At 40.3% G+C, this 26,480-nt stretch overlaps 1 protein-coding gene across 2 annotated transcripts in view; it reads right to left on the bottom strand.

The window, feature by feature from the left end:
* rnf19a (ring finger protein 19A, RBR E3 ubiquitin protein ligase) overlaps positions 1-23,724 on the bottom strand; it is a 43,829-nt gene extending 20,105 nt beyond the window's left edge. Inside the window, exons 1-2 of one of the 2 annotated variants that reach the window (XM_018094531.2) lie at positions 23,568-23,724; positions 22,712-22,768 (exon numbers count right to left, since the gene is read on the bottom strand). The gene's annotated coding sequence lies outside the window, so the exon portion shown is untranslated. 2 annotated transcript variants of the gene reach the window in all.
* Positions 23,725-26,480: the final 2,756 nt, after the last annotated feature.

A 26,480-nucleotide genomic window follows, 5' to 3' on the forward strand; every position in this document is an offset into this window, starting at 1 on the left:
CTGATTAGTTGCTGTGGGGTAATAGAGCAAAGGAAAAGCCTTGCAGCCATACTGTACAACCACCTAATGGCACAGGGGCCATTCTGCACGTTTTGTCACCTCAGTTTTTTCCTTCTTGGTGGGCAGGTAGTAAAACATTGATGACTCCCCCCACATACCTATGGTACTTACCTGCACCCCCACTGGTGAACTCAAACAGGCAAGTTTCTCTGCAATAATTATAAGGATTAAAGTTTCAGGTTAACTTTTATTATCTTATAGAATAGCCTACTCTTTTCTCTCAACTTTGGTCTTCATTTTTTATATTCTATGTTTCTTGAATTATTTGCCTACCTCCTCTGCCTTTTTCCAGCTTTTAAATGAGGGTAATTTACCCCAGCAGTCAAAAAACTACTGCTCTGTGTGGCTACAAATGTATTGCTATTTTTACTTTTTATTACTTATCTTTCTGCTTAGGCCCTCCTCTATTCTTATTTCCGTCTCCCTTTCAAACCACTGCCAACCATTGCTAAGTTAAATTGGAGACCAGCAACAAAATAGCTGCAGAAATCCCAAACTAAAGACCAATTGGAAATTATCTTAGAATAACAATCTCTAAATCATACTTAAAAGTTAATTTAAAGGTAAAAACCCCCTTTAACAAACAATTTAGGTGCCTCCCTGCAGACCCCAGTTACAGGCCTGTATCAGACACAGACGCAGCTTCTGCCCTTTAGTAGAGGACATGGGGTTTCCAGGGCGGGCCCAATAAATGGGGAAAGTGTAACGAGGATGATGATGATTTAGATGTACAATAAAAGGGTAAAGAATAATATACCTCAAACATTGTATGTCATTTCTAATATTAATTGATACAGACGGTACAGAGGGCTCTGCTCTACAGAGCTTACAGTCTAAACTATCAATTTTGAAATTAGAGCACAACATTCTGGTAATTACTGTACAGTTTCTTGGTGTGATAATGAGCCAAATTGTTAACAATGTACTGGTAATAAGAGCTAATGAATATCTCAGGCATTTACATAGGCCGTGTAGGAACAGTGCACCTAAATCCAATTAACCAACGTTTGGAACAACCTACACATTTACTTAATCGCCTGCTAATTCCACTGTGCAAATAAAAATAGATTCACACATACATATATATCACTTACGCAAGGGAACCCTAATGCAAATGAAACCCATTATTAAGCATTATGTCAAGCAAGCAGTAAATCCTAGGTGCTTTTTCATGAACATTGTTGTCTCCATTGTCACACATTCCAGGCCTGCCTGGGAGCCAATATGCACAAGATCCCTAGCAGTCCCCCCTTTCTCTTACATTTTTTAAGGTGGAAACTAAAACATATTGCCCAGTTTGTGAAAAGAATTCTACTCCATAAAACACTACTGGAAAGTTTTTTGGTTTTTTTTTAAACTAGAATCTGTTACAATCTGTGTCCCCTGCCTTTTCTTTGTAGGAATCCAATTTTGGCCGAGTGCCTGTGTGCATGGTTTATGGGATCTAATCAAAGGCAGAGTTTAAGTATCAGAATACCCCAGAGACAGTACTTACACAGACGTGCAGCTGTGCAGATAACAAAGAGTTTAAGGACATGAATTTAGCATGAAAAATACAGCACAGGTATGGGATGTATTATCTGGAGTGCTTGGGACCAGGGGTCTTCTGGTTAAGAGATCTTTCTGTAACTGTGCGCCATGCCATACAATTAAGACTAATAAAAAAACATACAGGCAAACACATTATCTACATATGTCTCTCGATAGCTATCTAGATGTATATATTATTCCCGATGGTGTAAGCTCTAATGATTACACGGGCCTATAATGAATCGTACCACTGACAATCAATGAGTACCAAGAATAATACAGGGTTCCAATGACAGAGCTGCGGTAGCCAGAAGCGCATAGATGTGCACCTAGGTGCAGAGCAGCTCACAGCTAGGGCACCTACCATGTTACAAAGCCATATTGCTGAACATGCAGTCCTCGTCAGCCTTTTTTCCCAGCACACACAGCTTTTCCAGGGATATATTAAACTGAAGCAAAGCAACAGAATTCTGAATCCTGTCTGGAGAACAGAGTACGTGGCTCTTTCCCACTGGCACAAGCTCGTCTTAGTATGCAAACAATTTTATTTTCCATGTTGGCACAAGAGCTGGCTTATGATGATTATTTTCTACCTAACTCCCCGGCTTTGTTTGCATATCCGGAATCTAATAATAAGGAAACCGATGCACAGCCTGCGGCATTTTGTTCTAGTGAATGGCAGGTTTATTACTTTAATAGAGTTGGGAGCGACTGGGCCACATACAGAATGAGCATGGATTCCTTGGGGCACAGCAGTTGGTACACAAAACCGTCGGAGCTTTAAAAGCCCTTTTATTTTGAAAGTGCAATGAAGCAACAAGCAGGCCAAGCTTCCCTATTACTGGGACTGTGTTAGATACAATAACAATGATAATCTAACAGGAATCAGCTGGGAAATATATCCTTATACAGGCATGGTTCCCTTATGCAGAAAGTTTCAAATTACAGAAAGGCCATCCTCCCATAGACTCCATTATAAGTAAATAATTCTAATTTTTAAAAATGATTTCCATTTTCTCTGTAATTATAAAACAGTACCTTGTACTTGATCCCAACTAAGATATAATTAATCCTTATTGGAGGCCAAACAAACCTATTGGGTTTATTCAATATTTAAATGGTTTTTAGCAGTCTTACGGTATGGAGATCCAAATTACAGAAAGATCTGGAAAACACCAGGTCCCAAGCATTCTGGACAACAGGTCCCATACCTGTATTAGAAACTATTACAGATACAACCTGCACAATCTACTAAAAGGGTTGGTTCACCTTTAAGTTAACTTTTAGTATTTTATAGAAAGGCCAATTCTAAGCAACTTTTCAATTAGTCTTCATTTTTTGTTCTTCATAGTTTTTGAATTATTTGCCTTCTTCTAAGTCTTTGCAGCTTTCAAATGGGGGTCACTGACCCCTGAGTAAAAACAAACACACTTGCTCTGTGAAGCTACAGTTTAATTGTTATTGTTACTATATTATTTATTTTTCTATTTAGGCCCTTCAAACCACACCCTAGCAAAGAAAGCAGTGGTATGAGTGAGACATTGGAATATCAAAAAAAGAGGCCTAAACAAAAATAACAATAAAATTGTAGCCCCACAGAGCAATACATTTTTTTCTCCCCCTTAAAAACTGGAAAGAGTTGGAAGAAAAAGGCAAATAATTTAGAAACTATACAAAATAAATAATGAAGAACAACTGCTCATTCTATAAGATACTGTAGATTAGATAGATGGTTGCACTGGATAGAATGCTTTTCCATGTTGACAATCTAAACCATTATATTAGTATTATCTGCAGACTATTACTAGATAATATCTGCAGACTATCTGCTAGACTAGAGATTTGTAGTCTGACTGCTGATGAAAGGGGCAAGACCTGGTTACTATAATAAGGCTGTGAGGCCTTGGTGAAAAACAAAGTTGAAAATGGTTTCTGAGGACATTAGTGTTTTTCCATGTAGGATTCTTCTCTTCCATGTGCTAAACAGGAAAATATCTCACTCACATGCTATTCAAGGCTGCAGCGAATAACGGATATGAAGTATGCAGGCTCTTAATGGATATTTGTTTTCAAACAGTTCCTCTGCTAGGATTTTCATAGCTCTCCTTCATCCATGGAAATCCCAGAGAGAACTTGAAGCCTGTCTGAATGCCCAGTTAGTACACAGGGGTATGGACTGGTAGTTAGCAGGGGAAATACTGAGTAATTAGCAGTAACCAGTACACAAGATATATACAGAAAGAATACAGAGCCCAAAGCAGATGTTAGAGGTCTCTGGCACAGGTTCAGGCACAACCTGGCTCTTCATGTTTGTTAGTAATATATGGCACTATTTATAGAGGAAACACGAGACTAACATTTATTTAGGGAACTTAAAAAGCAGCATGGCATCTCAAAGAGTCACAAGGAATGTTTAGGCATCACAGAATATATAATTACAAAACATATTTACCTCTATGAGATATGGTAACCATATATTCAAGAAAAGAGCAGTGTGCATGAGAGCCAGCCTTCCCAAAATAGCTGCTTTATGGCTTGGTATTTTAAGGCGCTTCAAGCGTCTACCTTTGATGTAAAGTCTGCCTCTGGCCGACAGGGACAACTGCTTCCGAATGAAGGGAACCATGCCTTGGAGATACCTTGCAGGCCAAATGTAAACAAACTGAACGTTACATAAATAAGAAGTGGCACTGCAATGACTGTAGTCTGCTCTGCAGTCTGCCATGCAAAAGTGTTACCCTTTAGTTAAAGGGGTTGTTCACCTTTAAATTAACTTTTAGTATGATATAGAAATTGATATTTTGAGATAATTTGCAATTGGTCATCACTGTTTATTTTTTATGGTTCTTCAGTTATTTAGCTTTTTGTTCAGCATCTCTTCAGTTTGGTATGTCAGCAGCTGTCCGATTGCTAGGGTCTTATTTACCCTAGCAACAAAGCAGTGGGTTAAACAAGAAACAGGAATACAAATAGAAGAGAGCCTGCATAAAAAGATAATAAAAAGTAACAATAACAATAAAATTGTACCCCCACAGAGCAATAGTTATTTACTTCTGGGGTCAGTGACCCCTATTTCAAAGCTGGAAAAAAGGCAGAAGAACAAGTAACAGATAATTAAAAAAACATGAAAAATAAATAATGGAAACCAAGTGCAAAATTGCTAGGAATAGGACATTGCATGACATATTAAAAGTTAACATAAAGGTGAGGTATGAGGGCTGTAAAAATGAAGGCACATGGGTATAAAATCTACCCAAAGGCCAAACTACAGAAATGCAACGTTATTAATCAGTTACTGTTAAATGATGTACTTTGCCTTTTTCAAGGAGAGGTAGATACACTGGCACAGGGTCAGTGTGCATGGTTCATGGGATCTGATCTAAGGAAATGTACACATGACTGGATGAGGTAGAGAAGCGATATGCGGATCAGAAAAAACTCGCACCCAACCCTAACCCACAAAGGGGACAGAGGCATGACGTACCAGGCCTGTAATAAATGCCAGGGTTACTTATCCTACAGCAGAATAAGTGGGCAAAGCCAAGAGAGGAGTGCACCCTGTGCCAACATGACTACAAAATACAATCACAGCACTGTGACAACAGTATTACTATAAGGTGCTTGTGTACAAGAACATAGCTGCATGTAATGGTTGGCATGGGAAAATTCCCAGCATGCTACTCACTTCCTGGTTCGGAGACTATAAACAAGGATAATATTTAGCAGGGTGTGACCAATATAAAGGCAGTACGTCTTTCTGTGTTAACAGCTCCTGGCATACCCTACACTGCCAACCACTATTTACACATGCACTGCCGAAAGTTACACAACGCTCCATCATGACACACCATATAATATGTCATACAACAGTAGACAATCCATGATCCTCAGCCACCAGCAGAAGGGCCACTAACACTATTTAAAATAAATTTATAGGTTAGTTATATATGCATGTTCTTAAGACCCTCCCATTCCTGTAGCTCATTGCTGGCTGGCAGTCAGTAAAAGCTATTACTGCTACAATGACTGCCTCCCTGTGCTTTTAAGAGCCAGGGTAGTCACTTAAGCAAGCTATATCTTGGATCACGTCATCTGAAACGTATGAAATATTCAAAAGGTAAAAAACAAAAGAAAACACTATGAGGTATATGTCTTAAATGTACACAAGTGAATAACACATTCCCTGTTCTCTCTGTCCTTATGGTTGCACAGAGGGATCTGCCATTCCCACCAGTTATCCAGACACAAGCACCGCTGGCAAGGTCTTCCAGTCTGTCAGTATGGAGCAAAGCTGGGCATACATTTGTCAATTTATTGGATCAGCCAACAACATATTGGGCCAAATCAGGCTATTCCCCAATGCGGCACTGTGCAGTTCACAACAGTTGGAAGGCTGTAAGTTTATTACCCTCCTATTAGACGTTCCTCAGGAGCTGCCAACAATGGCTCTTCCTTTTCCTGCAGCTTCTGAACTCTGCATACCTTCTCTCTGACTCTGTGAAGACTCACCCCTCGCTGGCTTTAAGCACTGGAAATGGCAGCTGTGTTTTGGGAATCCACACAGTAAAGTAATAAACAAATCCAGCTAATTTTACAGAGAAAGCGTCACAAGCCTTATTAGGCCATGCAGAGCTCCTGGGATAGAACTATGCCCAAAGCCCAAATCATCTCAGCTGCAGCTTAGCTGCTTAACTCATGGAAATAAAAGGACCACTGTTAGGCATATTTATTTTCTCTTATCTAATAATAGTCCTAGGCCCTTTTATTACCTAGAAATAATGGGAAGTGTGATTCCAATCCTAAAAAAGAACTAAACCCTAAAAAGCAATCTGGTAGAAATGTTGCACTGTATATACTGCACTTACTATACCAGTCAAGTGGTTGAGCAGCACTAGAAAAGTAACAATAAAAGCCCTCAAAAACCAGCTCCCCATCTTCGGATGCTGGGATGCTGTGGTGCCTTCTTTTGAGTGCCAGTGCCCATGCTCAGTGTGCTCTGGGCTGATGTTAATAGGGATGTTTAGCAATTGGAAATGCACTACTGACACGCAGCATGGGTATTTACAGTAGAGAGTATGTTAGATTGATGAAGCTCGCTAAATTTTTTCTTTAAAAAACTATAAATAGTAAGCATTATTTGTGAAAGAATTAATACACATTTGTATTCATATTTGATATCAATGGCAGTTCCCCTTTAAATAAAAACCTGCCATGGGAGGCACCAGTGGGAAGCTAGGCAGATACAAGTCCTGAGGCACATGTGACTAAAGGTGGCCATACACGAGGCGATTTCGCTCGTTGTGCGATGGACGATTATATCGACAAACGATCGTATGGCGATCGAGTTCCCATACGATATGCCATCCACGGGCAACGATAATTCGGGAAAGATTTTGTCGCATCATTATCGTAAAATACCTACGATCGTACATCTACGTACGATCGATGTCGTTGCTGGCAATCGTGACATGCGCAGAGAACAATCGTTGAAAGACAAATGTCTGACACTCACACCAACTGGCAGATTTTATCGTTAAACGACCAAAATTTTTAAACCTGGCCGATCGATTTTGGGGACGATAATGTCGGCTCGTTTAGTGGGCCGACGATCGTTCGTACACCACCAACTATACGATAACTTAACGATAGCATCGGATCGTTCGGGAATCGGTCGTTTGTAAGTAAAAAATCGGTCCGTGTATGGCCACCTTAAATTACGTTTATGTGCTGTATAAAGTACTTTCTAGAGCTGATGTTAACGCAATTTGTTTGTCATCTATCTAAAGATCTATGGATCGGCCCTAGCAGAGCCAATGTCTGTGTAGGAAACAAAACAGGAGCAGACTTGTTCTACATCAGAGGAACTTGGCCAGAACTCAAATGATTAACAGGAAGTAAGTCCCACACCAGATGCAAGAGGAGAAACTCAACAGAGCAAAAAGAAAACTGCAACTACGCACACATGGGGAAACTGCTGCCCCCACCCTATATTTAATAATGTAACTATTCCAACACAACGACGGCTTCTCCGGAACATTTCCAGAAACAAATTGGTACTGCAGCTGTAAAGTATTATTCGACGGCCAAGGGTTAAATTTGCAGACCTCTGTCCAAGGATGCCAACCCAGTACAGAGACTAAATAGGAACACACAGGGCTTTCTAACCTCGCAGGCAATATACAAGGACACAGACAGCCAGATTATCTCTGGTGCCAGGGAATTGCTTCAAGATTGGCAGCATGTATGGCATGAACAATGCTACCCAATAGGAAATCTCTTCCAGAGAACCAGAGGGGCCTCAAGAGTAGCACAATAGTCTGTTACAGCAAGAGTCAAGTTATAGAGACCCACTATTAGGCCAGTGGCACACAAGGAAATGAGTCGCTCCACGATTAATCTCCTCTAGCGCTGGCAACTAATCTCCTCTGAATGATTTCCTACCAGCGGCAATGTAAATCGCCAGTAGGAAAACATATGTGTCGCTCCAGCTTTCCGAAGTTGCCTTGCGAGGACATTTTGGATGACTTTGGAAAGTCGAAGCAACAAATATGTTCTCCTACCAGCAATTTACATTACAGAAGATATTAGTTGCCACTGGTAGAGGAGATTAATCACGGGGAAACTAATCTCCTTGTGTGTCAATGGCCTTAGAAGGAAGTACTTCGGAATTTAAAGAATGATTAATGTTAAAGGGGTGGCTCACCTTCAGGTTAACTTTTAGTATGTTATAGAATGACCGAAGACTTGAAATCCCCACCGGATTTGGGCCAATAACTTTAAATAGCTAGTTTTGCTTACTAACCTTCCTAAATATTCTATGAGTCCCTGGATTTCTTCTACCAAAGAACGAGCTAAAGGAAACTCCTAAAAGGTGTTTATGGAACTGTAACAAAGAGCTATGGTTTATTTTATCTGCAGATATGCATAACATTATGCCGAGCCAGACATCCGAAGGACTTATGGAGTATAAAGTTACCCAATGTTTTATACACAGAAGCAGAGCAAAGTTTGGGTGCATATGCCACCTATTCCTGCCAGCAAAAACACCTACTTTAAGCAACAAGATTTTTTCTGCTGAAAGGAGTTTTAAGGCACACAAACAGCTCAAAGTCTGTAAAGAGGATTGCTGAGCACTGGAACAAGACAAGCCTACAGCACAGAAGCAAAGCTATGCTGCAGCCATTCATTGTGTGTTATAGGGTGCCAGAGGTTATATTCTCCCTGCAGGGGGATGTGGATCACTCCACTAAAACAGGGAGGCTTTTAAAATGAATACTGCAAAAGAATCTAAAAAAGAAAAACCCACTGATCTACTGTCTTCCCATATTGTTTGTATACCTTAGGTTATACTGTATACAATGGAAAGACAAAAGGTGCTGTGTGTATATTATATATACATAAACATACACACATACATACAATAAAAGTGGCCCGCACTCCAAATATCCATGTTTCTCAAAGTGCTTATTTCATAAGAGCAACACAGATATGGAGTGCAAACCACTTTCATTGTATGTACATTTTTTTTTGGTTGTGTGGTTCTGGGCACCTATTTCATATTTTTTATACATACAGGTATGGGACCCGTTATCCAGAATGCTTGGGACCTGGGGTAGTCCAGATATGGGGTCTTTCCGTAACTCGGAGCTCCAACCTTAAGTCTACTAAAAAAAAATATTTAAACAGCAATTAAACCCAATAGGATTGTTTTGGTTCCAATAAGGATTAATTATATCTTAGTTGGGATCAAGTACAAGGTACTGTTTTATTACTACAGAGAAAAAGGGAATCATTTTTAAAAATGTGAATTATTTGATTAAAATTGAGTCTATGGGAAATGGCCTTTCCATAATTCAGAACTTTCTGGAGAATGGGTTTCCGGATAAGGGGCCCGATACCTTTATATGATGTTTAATAAAAGCTAAGTTTGTGTGTGTGTGTATATATGTATGTATGTAAGATATATTAGATATAATAAATCTGCAGATGCCCAGTCACTATTACAAGGAAGTCTCCTAATGTGTTTTTGCAGTGAATAGCATTGGGCTTGCCTGGAGATTATCTCTAGTACCCAAGGCAATAATCAGAGATTAGAGGTAATAAAATCTCCTGTTCAGGTTGCAAGGGAACAAAAAACATCCATTACTGACCAAATAAATCACATTTTGAGCCTGAATATTAAATGAAGTATTTTGGGATTACTATGAATCATAATGATTTTGCTAGAATAAATTCAGGTAACAGGTTTTTATGGAAGGACTAGGATTATAAAAATAGTATCCTTTGTTAAAGGGGAAGTTCCCCCTTTTTTAATATAATAATGGAAGATAATGTATATTGGAAAGTTGATTTGCATGGCATGACTACAATGTGTTATTCAATAAGGTATCTGTAAAGGGTGCAGTTACTGTTGCTTAGTGCTATCAGTAGAAGATGAATGAGAGCCTGGCTGGCTGCCACTTGCTCTGCTGTAAGATAAACATTATTACTATGTGCCCTGTAAGAAAAGGGGGAAGATGGCAGCTGGAAGAGTTCTGTTACAATATTGCAGATGGCTCCTAACACTACATTCATAACGTATACTGAAGCATTTCTGAAGAGCACGGATGTGCACGATTGGTGCCCCGCAAGTGGGCCAGCAGCATTAAATGGTGCACCCAGAATATACCTTAATAGCAAGATTAATTAGTAAAGGAATAGCTCAAAGGTATAGACCAGAATAACCACAGTTATTTTTATAAAGCAATATGCTCACACAGGGGCAGATAGCTGGCAAGTCTGCCATACTTGAATAAATCTGCAAGCAATTATTACAGCACAGAAAACAATGGCACAAACAATATGCCTGGACCCTTAAGTACTAAATGCGTCTATTCAGGACATATAGAGATTAAATAAAGGTCATATTGCACCGAGAAACAATCTTAAATATGTTGTTAAACTACAACTCCCAGGGTGGCTTCAGTGCTGTGCTGGGAGTGTCAGGTTGGACACCCCTTGTTTTCCCTCCCCTTCACACTGGAGAGCAGCCTTCTTACAATGCCCAGGCACCTTATAGCTAAGGTTTATCCCAGTAAACTAAAAATATACACATTAAAAGGCATGATAAGACTACCAGTCTGCTCAGTTACATACTATGGGGTTGCCTAGAAACAGAAGTCTTCAGTTAAATTAAAAGTATGGGCAGAGTGTGTATTCCCCCTTTAATGGCACGTTGCACAGGCCTATTTACGGCTGCACTGTTGAGTTACACGCCTGTATATTGATTTATAGCAAGGTGACTCAGCCAGTTGGTATAAAGGCCTAGCAAACCCAAATCATTCTCTCCCAAAATGAGACAGGAATGTCTTGGCTTGGCTTCCCTGTCACATACCACAACTCTCTAAAGAAAGGCAGCCCAGGGCAACATACTGGAAATATACTGGGCTTGTTGATATTGGCATGGTGCCAGCCGCTTTATTTGTATCAGGCTTGGGTTGCTGATATATTAAAACAGCACTAATCTTAGCACATTTAAAGGGCAAACTAAGTGGTAGTTCTAACCACACCCTGGAGGAAAATAATAAGAATGTATAGACATAACTGTATAAATACACTGAGGGAAGGTACGATTACTGAGAAAGCAGCTGACTAGAGGCTGACAGCAGTATTTTAATCCAACCCTGAGTCACATTGTGGGGTGGAACTCTTCTTTATCCACATGCATCAAAAACCCCGGAGCTGTTTAACCCTAAAAACATGTGATCAGTCTATTCAAAATCTATAAAACTTGGCCTAATGTATAGTTACAGTATGTAGGGCATTTTAGGAAATAGGAAGCCAAATCTTATTCCAGTAATATTTCTGTATGGTCGGACTTTTCTACAGGCTCTCGTACAGGAAAAAGGGGAACTGCTGTACTTTAATTACTAGCAGCTTCTTTTCTTTCATCCTTCCCCGAGAATTCTCCCTGTCCGCTGATACGGAACCCCCTTCCCTTCAGAAGCTGGGCACTATACCATAAGTTTCAAAACATCAATTAAGTCCCTAAAATCTTGTGTGACTAGCAAGGCGGGGTGCATTCTTCTCCTTGACCTGCCTACAAGCAAAGTCCATCTGAATTTTGTATAGTTATAAATACAGAAGAATGAGAATGTCTGTTGGCTCTCCTAGATACACCTGAAAGCCCAGCTTTTAGATCATTCAGGATGAGATATGGGGTGAATATGTATTCCCTGACCTAACTCTACCAAGAGTTACAGTTAAACCTCTAGCAGGTTGGATTAGTCATACGTAAGTGAAAAGGCTGAAGCTGTAGGAGATTATTACACAAGAAGATTTGTTGCATATGAAGGGGAACTTGCTTGTTTACTACTGGTTATTGAGCTCCTCTCTATTTTCCATCATGTCATTATGGAACCAGTTATTGGCCCTTCCAGGGACTCTCAGGCATCAAGTAATAGAACAGAGACAGGGAGTCTAAAAAGCACTTGTTAAGCGGGTGGATAAATGGGAATGTACAGAAAAGCAGTCATGAGGGGTTTAACATGAGGTCCTCCCATCCCATTAGTACCAGGCTGCATTTAAATATCTCTTTTTATATTTCTACAAATATAAAAATTTAAAGCATTTTCGCTGGCATATAATGGGCATGTAAAATAACAAGGGGCTTCTAATACATGCAGTACAGTGCATATTAGTTCTGTATAACATAGAGCTCTTCAGTAAGTCTGCCAAGTTATAATCAGTTTTACAGGTGTCAGTAAAGAGGCAAAATGGGGTAATTTTGTTCCTTTAATGAGAGTAAATCTATATCCTCCAGAGACCGACATTAAATTGCCATTAAAATCAAGGGACACTTCTGTTAAAATACTAGTTACTGTAATTGGTCTTAAGCACACGGTCTTTGAAATAATGTTTTTACATACTTTGTAATAGTAATTTCTGACACAATATAGGTTCATGTATGTATTTTAAAGGTTCAGCGATGTGTTGTTCTTTAATCTCTTCAGCACTCACAGCTACCCTAAAGGGCTGCTATACCCTAAAATTTTGCAACTAAACAGTTTTTTATATATGTACAAACCAATACTAGCATAGGCATGTGGTATAAGAAACCACACTGAGACCTCCCCTCCGAGAGGAGGAGCGCACAGTTGGCCCAATTGGTCAGCTAATAACGTCTTGTTTAACTATTGAATAAGTATATTTCTTATTTACATTCTGACTTACCCAGAGTTCTTACAATGTAAGCTATAAAAAAAAGGCAAGGGAGTTGTCCCTTACAGCCCCATTTATCTAACCACACCCCTAAGGAAGTCATACCACGCCCTGCTGATTCATGCTTTTGCATGGCTTTTTACAATGGGATTACCGACAGGTGATAAGGAGCTTGTGTCCAGCCTATAGTGCAGTGGTTGTTTAGGGCTCTGGCACACTGGGAGATTAGTCGCCCGTGACAAATCTCCCTGTTTGCGGGCGACTAATCTCTCCAAAATGATATCCCACTGGCGAAAATGTAAATCGCCGGTGGGATGGCATACGCGGCAGCACAATTTCACTGCGACTAATCTCCCCATGTGCCAGAGCCCTTAAAGTAGAAGGAAAGTCATTTTGGCATTTTACTGCCAATAGATTTGCCACATTAGGGCCACCTAGAATGCTAAATTTATTCAGCACAAAGTTTTATTATACCTGAGTAAAGAGCCCTAGAAGCTCCTTCTGATAGCAGCTGCCATTTTAGCTTGGTCTTGGTAGCTTCCTGCTGCAGTTATAGCGGTTGGAAGCTCAGATCACACATTCCTATGGGTGGGGGAAGTGGGTTCTTATGCATTCTTATGGGAGGGGGGGAGCAGGAGAAGGGAGGGGAAGAGGGAGAGAGGAGAGAACAGAGAACTGAGCAGACTCGTGCCCCAAACCTGTAGGAGCCCTAAAAGAGAGGAAGTCTGATACTGAAGAACATGTTCCCATCTTAACTGATAAAGCTGCAAACACATAATAACACTGCAGAATCAGACATCACAGAGGTGTTCACCTCAAATTTTGCTGGACTTCAGGCTGGGCCCATAAACCAAAGCTCTGAATCTTCCTGAGTGAGACAATGGCTGCTCAGACACGGCTAAGGACAATATTATATGGTGCAATTTCAGGCATTTTGTCGCCCTGGAGATTTCGAGCTCCACGGGTGATAAAACCCCTGCAGTCACACCCACTTCATTTCATTGCCAGATACCTGAACTGAAGGGTCAGCCGACTGCTGAAATTAACTAGAAGCTGGAATCACCAAGGCAACAAATGCCCAGAATCACTCTGTGTGGCACTGCCACAGAATCTCTAGAGAAATAAAGCAAAACAAAACACATATCCAGCTTTTCATATTTCCAGTAGGCAAATCCATAGGGAAAATAAACCTTAAAAGAGATGAATTTACATAAGGTATAAAAGCTTAGCTCTCTGGTTCCGATGTTTGTAGTGATAAAATATCTACATATGCTGAGTAATAGTAGAACTTATTTATACATATAAAGATTAAACATATAAATTAGGTTATGTTCCGGCATCAACACACCCCCATGGCTTTAACTCAATACTCTGAAAACATTTTGGGGCATATTTAGAAAAGTTTATATTATATTTTGTGCCAAAACAAAGTGTATATTGCTCAATTTAAAAAAAAACAAAAAAACAAAACAAAACAGCAAAGGATGGTAATAAGATTAACACACAGAAGTGGATTTCCCATCTGCTTTTTACACAACCTTACAGATATGCCTTTGTGTCAATATAAATTTAAATTAAATGTTCTTTTCTCAAGCAAAATCCTCAAACAAGGTACTAACCAACCAACAATATGCTGCCGCCACTAATCTTGGGCACTCAAAGAAGAATAAATGTGGCTAAAAGCCAATTAAGTTATGTAGAAAGTTCCAGCAAAGCTGTTCCTCTCATCTACAGAAGCAAAGTGTGAGAAATGTGTAAATACAGTACAGGGATGAGCAAAGTGAGCTGAGCGTATGGAACAGAACACATACTGCGCCCAGTATTTCCCAAACCAGAGGAAGTATTGAGAAGCAATGATGCAGGCTGCAATGCCATCTTTACAAACATGCACAGACAGTGCAAGGATTTTTCAGATGATTCATAGTTTCTCACATCCTTCTCTTTATTTAAAGCTGAGGTATGTGAAACCAAATAAATGTTGACATTTCCTTTTAAATGGAATAAAACGAAACTAATTAAAATAAAGAGGGGGGCGTAACGCCTGCGACATCTATAGTACATGAAGCCTATGTACGTGACGCAGCAAATTGTAACATGAGCAAACCTTTTCAGTCCCAATAGACCGGCAATGTCACAGTCACAGACAGCAACTGTTAATTACAATTCCTGCATCGCTAGCTCAAACCTTAAAAAGGTGAACTTGACCTTTAAACAAACATGAAAGAATAGGAGTTATAAATAGTGAGCAAGCTTTAGATAAAATTTTAACACAATACATTACCTTCTATAGACCCAGGCCACTGGCCCATGTTTCCAGCAGCCATATTATTCTGGCAGGTTTTAACAAGCACTTTAAACAATGAATGCACCAAAAACATTTTTGGATCTGGACAAATACTGAATCCTCAGTGAAAGGTTCAACTGAACCAGAACTCTAAATGTGCACTACTTCCACTGCTAAAGTAATATGAAAATCCTATGCAGTAAGCAAACAAGTTCTGTATCAGGAATGGGCCATGTGTGGTCTTCCATGTTACTGTAAACAATAAATACACACTTAACATTAGGAATGTTTTTCTGAAAGCTTAAATTTAGCCTTTTGTGGCAAAAAGGCAAGTATCAAGGTCAGGGTCGGGACACAAATATCTCTATGACCCTATAAGTAGCTTTCCTGCCATCTGCTCAAAGCGGGGAAAGCACTGCAGCCATTAATGTCATACAGATCTTTTAGCAATTAAAGGGTAACTAAAGGCTGCCCTAAAACTAAATATTAGAAGTCTCTTATTTTCTGCCAGCTTCTATGCAGAAAATCATCAGCATCCTGTACAGTATGCCACAACATTGGGCTATGGAAGAAATGGGCAGCATAACCACACCAGGACTTTGATCTGACAGTTGCTCTGAATAGGTTAAAGATTGTTTCTCTTAAACTTTGAGTCTGCCATAGATCTCTGGGAATAGTAGTGACAATAAAAAAAGAAAAAACCCCAGTCATGCTAGCCTATCACACGGCAGTTTGCATAAATATTTTACATGCATTGCTGCTTTTTTCCTATACAGAGGCCATTTGTTATCAGTTAAACAATAGAATGTCTTTTTATAGTTAGAGAAAAAACATTCTTAGTTACTCTGTCTCCCACAGGCAGAGCAGTCTATAGGAGGAAGCTGAACAAAGGACAGTGAATATCAGGGGTTGTTGCTAGGCTGAAATGTTGATTTTGTGCCTTGTCAGCCCCTGCTGATCTTTAAAGCTTCTTTCCCACAAACAGAACGCTTGCAATCAGATGATTGCTTACACATCCCTTCCAGTTATTATGGGAAGCGCTACTCAGTTCCCTCTAAATGAATTTGATAACAGAGTCTAAACTAGTAGGTTCTATGCAGATAGCACTATGACTAAACTTCTTTAGATATAGAACTCTGAGGGTTTGGAGAAAGTCAAGCACTTTCTACAATGCTCAGCCAAAGCAAATCAAAACCCTTAATGCCATGCTTCAAAGTCGCATGAAAAGTGTCTTTTCAGATATAAATAAGCAAATTATGGTTTAGAAATGCTTTGGTTTCTGTCAATCCAAAAATTATAGATTTGGTAATCACTTCTTGCAGAAGCTTCCGTTTTTCATCTTCCTGCTTACGTCAGTGCTAGGATGCTGTAAGTAACATTTACCTAGGCAACTGTTAGGGGCTGCATTAAGCAGTCACTTGCACTCATTTTGGGCAAAGTCAAGTTAATGTCACTTACTACAAATGTAACACACAGTAGAGGGGTAGTTCACCTTTAGATTAACTTTAAATATGTTGTAGACATTCTAAGATATTCTAAGACAATTAGCAATTAGTCTTCATTTTGTATTTTTTGTGGTTTTTCAGTTATTTAACTATTTGTTCGACAACTCGTTTGAATTTTAGCAGCTATCTGGTTGCTAGGGTCTTTTTTACCCTAGTAACCAGGCAGTGGTTTAAACGAGAGATGGGAATATAATTAGTAGTGGGCCTGCACAGAAATCTAAGTAATAAAAATTATCAATAATAATAATAAAAATATAGCTTCACAGACAGTCTTTGGCTACTGGGGTCAGTGACCCCCATTTGAAAGCCGGAAAGTGGCAGAAACGAAAGGCAGATAATTCAAAAACTCTAAAAAAAAATAAATAATGAAAAACAATTGCAACGTTGACATTTTTGTTGGCATTTGCAGACAACTAATAAAAGCTCCCAGGGGTACACTTAAATAGAGTGGTCAGGACCGAACTCTTGTAGATATCAACAAATAGAATATCTGTAAAGCAGTCAATATTTACAATGTAACCATATGGAGCACTGATGTTCCTTAGGGCTGTGGCAGACGGGGAGATTAGTCACCCTCGACAAATCTCCCTTTTAGTGGGCGACAAATCTCCCCGATATGCCATCCCACCGGCTAGAATGTAAATCGCCGGTGGGATGGCATACACGGCGTCGCAATCGCCGAAGCTGCTTCTTGAGGTAAGTTCGGCTATTGCGGCAAATCGCCGTGCCACGTATGCCATCCCAGGGGCGATTTACATTCTAGCCGGTGGGATGGCATATCGGGGACATTAGTCACCCGTGACAAGGAAGATTTGTCGCGGGCGACTAATCTCCCCGTATGCCATAGCCCTTAGTGTTCATGACATTATGGCAAGAACTACAATATCTGTATTTTGAGGAGATCCTCTGGCTAAACAACTACACTGTAAAAATAACCATTATTAATGAGAATGTAAAAAGTACCAAATTATTCAGCAGGGATAAACAGTGGTGGACAGCTAAGTTCTTCAGTATTTCTATGTAATCTCAGGCATCAGAGAACAAGTAAATAAGAATTACTGGAAGAAATATCTGTAATATTGAAAGCGAAAGCAATTTGTGTTCCAGAAAATGTCAGTGCAAAATCAGATGGGGGGTAGCCCTGTTTTCTTGGGCAGTGCTAATGCCAGAGTAGTGGCACATGGTAAAAGGCCTATGAATAAGAGCTCAGACATTATCTGAAAGCAGCACATACATTCATTTCTTGCACTGCGTCTAATATAAAGGGAGCCGTTCATAAACGGTCAGCAAAAGCAGTTCTAATCGCTATGCTCACAAATGAACAAAACCCCAATTCATCCTCACATGTACTAGCCAAATCTACTCACATTTACACATTTCTGCAGTATCACTGCTTCTTTGCCAGCAGCTGATTCATAGAAAAAGCCCCTTGCTTTGTGATGCAAAATAGTATCAGTTTACACAAAATATATATTTTTTTTATAGTTTGTTGCCTTCCTCGCATCACCGGGGGATAAACCAGGCAGCCAACTTTGAAAAAAAGAACAAAAACTATATACAGCTATGACCAAGCCATGTGGCCAATGGCAGCAAACAAGAACACTGCTGGCAGAATGTCCCTAGTTCCCACCAATCTCTTTTGTCTTAACTAAAGAAGCCCTTATGGCTTTAGGCCCTCAGTCCCTTCCGATACAAGTAGTTAAATCAAATGCCATGTGTTACTTTTATTGCCTAATTATAACAGCTATCACAACTGAAACCAGAACACTCTGTAGGGCAAATCCTAACAGCCAATCACATGCCTGAAAAATGAGCCCCAGAGCTAATAGCCAAGAGCCAGAGTCAGCTTGCACTAAGCAAGAATTTGTTCTGCTATTATGAGTAGGCAAATCCGAATAGAGAATCACTAGGAATGTAAAATAAGTATTTTAAAATGCCCCTCCTGACCCCCTGCATCCTTCCTCCTTCAGGTAAAAGACGTCTGAGCACTAAACCCCTCAACTAATGTGCCAATCAGAGACGGGGGCCAACATGCAAAATGTAACACTGGCACCCAGGCTCTTCTTCTAAGCAGGATTTTTTCTAAGGTCAAAGACAACAACTGAACAAACTACAAGAAATGTAGGTATTTTGGATTTATGGTTTAGTGTTCTGCACAGTATTTTTTCACCCCTAAAGGGTTTTTTTTTTTTAGGAACGTAGCAAACAATACTAATAACTGTATGGAATAGAAACAAAAAACACAAAGTTGATGTTGGCAGGGGATATAATTGTCTTTCTCCTTTTGTAGTGAGTTACCACATTTTCCAGCAGCTGTGACAGGAACTTAAAGGAACAAATTTGTGGCTACAGCCAGAAGCTCTCAAAAACACAAAAGTTTGTGCCCAGAACATGGAAGTGACCTCAGGCATTCCCTCCTGTGACTCCATTGTATGAATAATAACAATATAAGTAAAGGAAACTGGAAAACATTTGGAGTTTAATATGAAAAAATATCTAATGACTTTGTATGCAAAACAATAAACTGTAATTGCTTTAAGTTGCTCTAATATGACTATTTGGTCAAATCTGCTAGTGTTCTAGATGAAAGGGAGGGGGCGAGATATTTTTATATAATTCTAGCAGATATATCATAACGTGCAAAGGGGCAGAACCAAAGCAAATTAGCAGCCATAACTACAGAAAATAGGTACAGGATACAGATTATACACACTAAGGACAGCATTACTCCCCCCTTTTTTTTCAGAAGTAATTATCCAACGATAAAGGACCAGAAGCACAAACAAAGGGCAGCACTTTATATACAACCACATTCTTTTCAGGCCAGGTTCTGTAAACAAATAAACCTCCATTAGAGCAGAGACCTATTTTCTATCAAAATGTTTACCCTCTGGGTGAGAAGACAGCCGGGAATGGCATCTGTTTATTCAAGCATCAAGGAAACTAGAAGCAAAATAACTTTTTTACATTTTAAATGGCCTACTGCTGGCTCGCAAGGAAAACGGTATATTGCAACCTTCACAGCTCGGCAACTTCCCAACACAGAGCACAGCCAAGTGTGGTAAAAGGTAAAGGTTGTCTTATGAGGTTGCATTGACAGTTTCACCACTTCTGATCTTTAACTTTACTTTAAATGTTTATTTTTAGTCCCATTTAGCTATATAATGTCTAAAATGCATAATAACAAAGGGTTGGTGTATAAAAGAGAAGTCTGGAATTACAGAGAAGGCAAACATACGATTTAGAGCTATATCAGTCTTTGGTGCCTTCCCTCCTTAGCATTGTGGGAGGTCTCACAGTGTGACAATTACTATTGCAAAAGGCATGAGTAAGGACAAAGGCCAATAGGGCATTCTGTTGACCACTGAAAACTGCACTATCCACAGGCCATAAGACACCCAAAAATAAACATAAATCAACTTTGGTAACACAGTCCTATCAAATAATATCTTAAAAATCCTCTATTCACAAAATTACACGAGAGGACAGTTTTGCTGGTGGCAATTCACGACGTGTGCAATCTAAAGACATTTCTGGGTGCTTTGTTTCCCACAGGCCACAAAATGCCCCATCTACCAGTGTCCTAAGAATCTGTCACCTTCAATTTGTTCAACAATTTGTTGAACCTTAGCAACATTTGCCCTTTAACAGCAACCAACTGTGTTGCTTTCATTTGTTTAAATATACACAATTTGCGGACAAAGGAAAACAGGTAAGTGCGCAGAAAAGGAATATGAAACGAAATGTGCATGAATGTTTCCTTGGCCAAAAAATGACTTCTTTTGGTTATTTTAGTGAATGCTTGCTCCATAGCAACCAATCAGATGGTCACTTTCAGTATTCTAATGCACTAAAAACAGTAAAACCAAACAGCTAACTAGTCGCTACTGGTAACAATAATATGGCAAACTGCTTGAGTTTCTCCCTAACCTTATCATTTAGTACTAGTCACTTATCACTGGCACAACAGATTATCAAAGACTGATATCTACTGCTTGATTCTACCACTTCCCTAATTGCGCTTAAAAAACATAACTTCGAGTTATGGTTCAAAAACTTGAATGTCTGGTATTTATTAAGTGCAAACAATCCTATAGAACAGTGGTCCCCAACCAGTGGCTCGAAAGCAACATGTTGCTCACCAACCCCTTGGATGTTGCTCCCAGTGCCCTCAAAGCTCACAAGTAGAAAAGGTTGTACATTTGAGTTTTCAAAGTCAATGGGAATTGCCCTAGGAAAAGGCAAGCCATATCGTCAATACGAGTTTACAAGTTTTAGTCGAGTTTGTAATTCGAGTTTACAAGTTGTATTCGAGTTCAAAACTCAAAAATTCAAGTATTCAAGTTTTTTGTAATTGCACGAATTTACCACTTCAATAAATAAGCAAACATTCGATAAATGAGCTTAATCAGTTTAGAAAAACTAAATCTAATTCACAAATTTGAAAATGAATAAATAAGCCCGCCAGTGGAAAGGCCTATGCATCAATTCGGCTTTCGAATTCAGCCAAAGTTTTTCTTTGGAAAGTCGAAGCAATAAGCAGGCCTTTCCATTAGCGACTCCTATTGTTGCCAGTGGAAAGGCATTTCAGAGCGGTTAGTCACCCACTGTAGCAGAGATCTATTGCGGGCAACTAACTTGCTCTGTGGGACATTAGCCTCAAGGGCAAAGATAGACTAACCACTATACCTCCGCTCAAATATATACAAGTCGGCAATTAGTTGCCAATTAGTTTTAAAACAGTGACTATTTGCCCAGTCTGTCCTTGCCCTAAGGCTAATGCCACAAGGGGGCATTAGTTTGCACTTCGGAGTAGATATCTGCTGTGTTCCTGCACTGAGCCGACTCCGTGGTTCTGGGTGCAGGCCAAAAAGAAAGGCAGTCAGTGTTGGGGCTGATTCTGGGCCTGCGCTTTTCCGAAGGTCAAGATCAGCCCCCGCCTTAGGCACAAAAAGTAGGCATCTGGGTCATATTGTTGAAGTTTGATTAATGAAGTAATATAAAATACCTATGGGCTCTATTTTGGCTGAACAGAAAGTTTTGTAACCATGCTGTGACACACACCTCATTATAAATTGGACTTCATTCTGCTATAAGTAGGATCTACATAGATACTATGTGCAGGTTACAATCTGGACATTTTTATTTCTGGATGAGTTATAGCACCCACTGTAAAACTGGGGTTATCCTTAAGAAAAGAAAGCACATATTAAATACTGTTTTACACAGTTTAACATTATCTTTGACCCACAAACTTTGGATCCCTATGCCAGATTTTCAGATGTGATGCTTTTCCTGGGACTTTTTTTGTAACTTGGAAAAGGGGAGGGGGGCATAGATTTGCAACAGTAATAGTATTTAAACTAAATTTCCAAAACACAAGTATCATATGTTGATAAGACGAGAGACCTGCACATAAGAATGAAAGTGAAAGCCATTTAATAAAAGAACTTCACAAGACGTTAGATTGCTATCATGCATCTTCCTGTAAGCCCCAAGAAAATCAGAGGCATGGAAATTTTCTACAAGGTGTCAGACTCTCTGGACTCTTTCCTGCATTGCAAACAATTCTCATATGGACTTTTCAGAATGCCCCAAGCATTCTCATAAGCAACCACATAACACTAATCCAAACACTACTGAACCCACATATAAATATATCTGTGTCACTCCTAACGGGAAACGGTAAGAAAAATCCACATGAACTACTAGTAACTACTAGTAATATACCGATTACAAAGAAAATCTCTTTTACATCATCATAGGCTCATTGCTTTGGAGAGGCTCAAAAGGCACAAACTCTTTCTGGCACCAGATGCCTTGCACTAGCAAAACTACTTTGCACACACATTTAGCTGTACTGCGGCTAGGCTCAATCTAAAAGCAAACAGTCTAAGATAATCACTGAGAACAGATCCGGCAACAGTTAATCCTGGGTTATATTCTGTTTCAACAACAGCCCCATTATGTTATGGCACCGCCAGTATCATCTCTGAAAATGCTAATAACACCCCCTGCAGCAAGTGTATCCAACCAGCTGTCACATTACTGCCAGGTTGCTTGTCTGTACTTCACCCTTTGTATAGTTGTAAATTGACAACCCAGACCTACATAATATTAAGGGGATCCTTACCTGAGCCCACTACTTTAGATGAAAACTCTCACTCTGGCCTCCATAACCAAGGTTTGTCTATAAGAGCAAATTTTGATTGTAACAAACCACAAATCTGGAATTTTATAAGTTTAAAAGCACAGGTGATAGAAACTGAGACTAAAGCATATAACTAATAACATACATACACACCAGGCTGTGGGTCTGCATGATCCCCTGTGAGAGTGCACACACAGCACACAATAATAATGACCAAAGGTAAATGATTGATTCTGTAAATAGATCCCTAACTTAATCTCGCTCCCCAGAGGGTAAAAAGGTAAGTGACACTGTTATACACACAGAATGTGAAGGGGAGACATGTGGCAGTGCCCTTATGCCCGGTGGGCCCCAGCTGGTGTATATATAATGCCTATGTTCATACAATACCCAGCTCAGTAGTCAGGCAGCCTTGCCCACAGCAGTACATTGTTTCATTAAACCCCTGCCAACCTGAGCCTGGTGGGACCCTGCCTGTCAGTCTGGGAATGTTGCCCATAGAGTTTTGCCCTAATTGGGTCACCCCATGTCCCCAGACACCTGTAGGAATCTTTCATTATTCTCTTCAATACCCCCCACCTATTCCTATGAACTCCCCAATATGTTCCTTCTGGAGTTTTGTTCCTATACATATACATTACCTTACCCCCCCCCCCCCCCCATCAACTTTAAGAATCAGATGGTGAGAGTTGTAGTTTAATATCAGACAGAGTCTAGGAACACTGGTTGACCCATTGGGGCACATTACCCTTGTAGGGTAGCCCACCTTTTCTCACCGGACCCCAGCACCGCTTCATGCCACAAACCAGGAACACAGAGAGTGTAAAAGATCACTCACCTCCAGCACCGGACCCTAGGGCCGTCGCCACCGCCGCCGTCTGAGCCATCAGAGAAGCGGAAGTAAGGGAGTCACGGAGCAGAAGGGGAGGAGGGGAAGGGAGGGACGCGCGTACCCGCGAACTGTAACATTCGCTTCACTATGGGGCGACGTCATGCGCGGCGCACTTCCCCCTAGCGGAGCTACGGCCCCACCTCCTGCCGCAGAACGGGAGCGCGCCTTGCTTGATGTCATGCGCGTAAGCGCCGGGTGACGTGATTGCGCTGCTGGGCGTGCGTAGCGCCGTTTCCATAGGGCCCGGACAGGTTGGGTTAGTCAGCGCCAGTCGTTTGGCATTTAGAACAAGTAACTATGTTTAAAGTAAGAATACACCCAGTATACACAGTCAGTTTTAACGCAGAGTTGGTCTTAGCTGAAGGCGGAGGGATATTTAGCGAGGGGCATATAGATACAAATTAATATGACGTATATAATGTAAAAAAATATGTGTTTTCCTGGATGCAGCTCCCCGCTTTCCATAGGATCTGCTCAACAGTCAAGTCTTGTTTTACTTACGTGTCTGCGTTTAGTGGGAGCTGCTGTTTCCTTCCGAGAGCTATTCCTAAACTCTAATGAAACAGCGCCCTCGACTGGTGCATTGCTGTAAGTGTTTGGTCTTCACTCGTTTAGACTGTCTCTGAGACTGGGGGACTGAGGGGAAAGGGATTTATAAAACTGAAAACAGATCAACATTTCACAGCTCTCTGTTGATTTACATTGAATTTTTAGGGCAATATTTATCCAAGAGAGAAGACAGAGTTCACCCCTTTGTGAATATGAGCCTAAAATCCCACTATGGTGAGATCTGTTTTAGCCCTTTTGAAAAATATATATCCTGTTAAAGTTCTGCTGCCAGGGACATAGGTATAGAGGAATGAAACTCTGCTACTGCTTTGGGGGCACATTTCTAGATAAAGTAAAAACAACAACTGTTATGGGGGCCCTGGAGAATTCTGAGCAACAAGCAGCGTTCAGCTTATGGAAATTCTTTTATACCTACAATTTAGGTGGTCCCTAAACTCATTTTGGTGCAGGGCCCAAAAACTTCTGGTCCAGCTGACAAAAAAAATAAACTCGGTGGCAAAGAGCTAACTGGTAGGAAAATTATATTAATTGAGCCAAAAGAGAAGAAAGTCTGTAGTGTTGGATCGAGAAGTGAGACACTGTGCCCAGGGGTCTCTAGCGGGATGCAAATAGTGGTAATTGTCCATTGACTACCTTTTGGAGCCCCAAAGATAAACAGTTGTAGGTACAAAAACTGTGAGTATATTGTATTGTAGGGAATTATGGTAACAGTAGAACAATACTGCAACAGTAATAATCAGTACAAGTTGCTTAGCTTTTAGCGCTTCTCCCAGCACCCACTGACAGCTTTAGGCAACAAATTGGACTATCCTACTTTTTTTTTATTATTGTAGCTCACAGGTTTATTTTGCCCTGTACAGACAAGTCAACAGCATTTAATCTGGGGTAACTTGTACTAGATAGATTACTCATGCAAATACCTGCCCATAACAAGATTTGTTACCCCTTCTTTCTCCTTATTATGAATGTGGCAAATTCAACCTAACACATGCTAAAAATAAAGCATAAGCAATGCAGCAGAGTATGTGTGTAGCCTATTTAACTGACATTCCCTGAGTCTCTCGCTCTCTTGCCCCCCATGCCCAACCACAGAAGATATATAGCTTCCAACTAATGTCAAAATAGAAATCAGAGTAGTCTCAGTGCACCTTTGGATTATTTGTAGGAGGGTTTCTGGTATTGGGGGGTTGCAGCAATTTGATATTTTGCTCAAGGAGATAGAAAACTACCTCTGGTGCCATCATCTTCCACAAAGGCTATAAAAGACAAGGCACCATGCTACCATTATAACCTGGCATCCAACCTAATGCAATTTTGATCTGCACTGCTTTCCCAGTAAAGCTGGCCATACACTATAAGATATGCTCATTTGGCGAGGTATATGGTGATATGCCCACCTAAGTTGGACAATATTGGAGTAATGATGGGAATAGGACCTGATGGAGTGAGGACTGCATCAACGAGCCAGTGCATTCCTGAAACAACAAAATCAAACCCGCCTGATTGATATTTGGCCAATTTTAGGCCAGATATCGGTCCGGTTGGCCCATCGGGGGTGCCCATAATATAAGTAAAAAATAAGCTGCTGAATCAGTCTGAAGGACGCGTGTATAGCCACCTTTAGGCACTAGAATTTATAAAGTGAAACCAAGGTCCCTGCCTTGAACAGCTTATAGTGTAACTCAGGGATCCTCAAACTGATCTTCAAACACTCTGAGGGACCACAAACTGGCCCCATGTTTAAAAAGTTTGAGGACCCCTGGTGTAACTGGTGCAGTGCTGACATCATGAAGAACATAGGGAAGGAGGACTGTATGAGTTGAAGCTTTAGAGACAATTTCTCTGGAACTAGGGCTGATGTGACTTTGGGATCATACAGCAGGGTAATGGCACATGGTGTAAAACACTGGAAAGTAACTTTGCACTGACAACAACATTAATTATTCAGACACTGCTTGTGCACAAACTGGTTAAGCAGTTATCGATTGGAAATTTTTCAGTGAGCATTTCCGGGCAGTAAATGCCTGGCCCATGGATGCACCGGCAGGGTCAGCACAAGTACCTTAATGGTCATTGCAAATGTATTATTTACGCCTTCCTGAGTGCAAGATACTGGGAGGGCAGCAAAGCACTCTGTGTACTATTACCCTAAAGCTGAAACACATTGTATTGGTTAAAGGACAGTGTGTACTCAAAATCTGGTCATACACAGTGAGATCTGATCGGTTGCAGAACAATGGATCTCAGCTTAATTTGGCCACCCAACCAGGCTGATCAGATCACTGGCAC

The sequence above is a fragment of the Xenopus tropicalis genome, chromosome 6, assembly GCF_000004195.4.
Source record: "Xenopus tropicalis strain Nigerian chromosome 6, UCB_Xtro_10.0, whole genome shotgun sequence".
NCBI lineage: Eukaryota > Metazoa > Chordata > Amphibia > Anura > Pipidae > Xenopus > Xenopus tropicalis.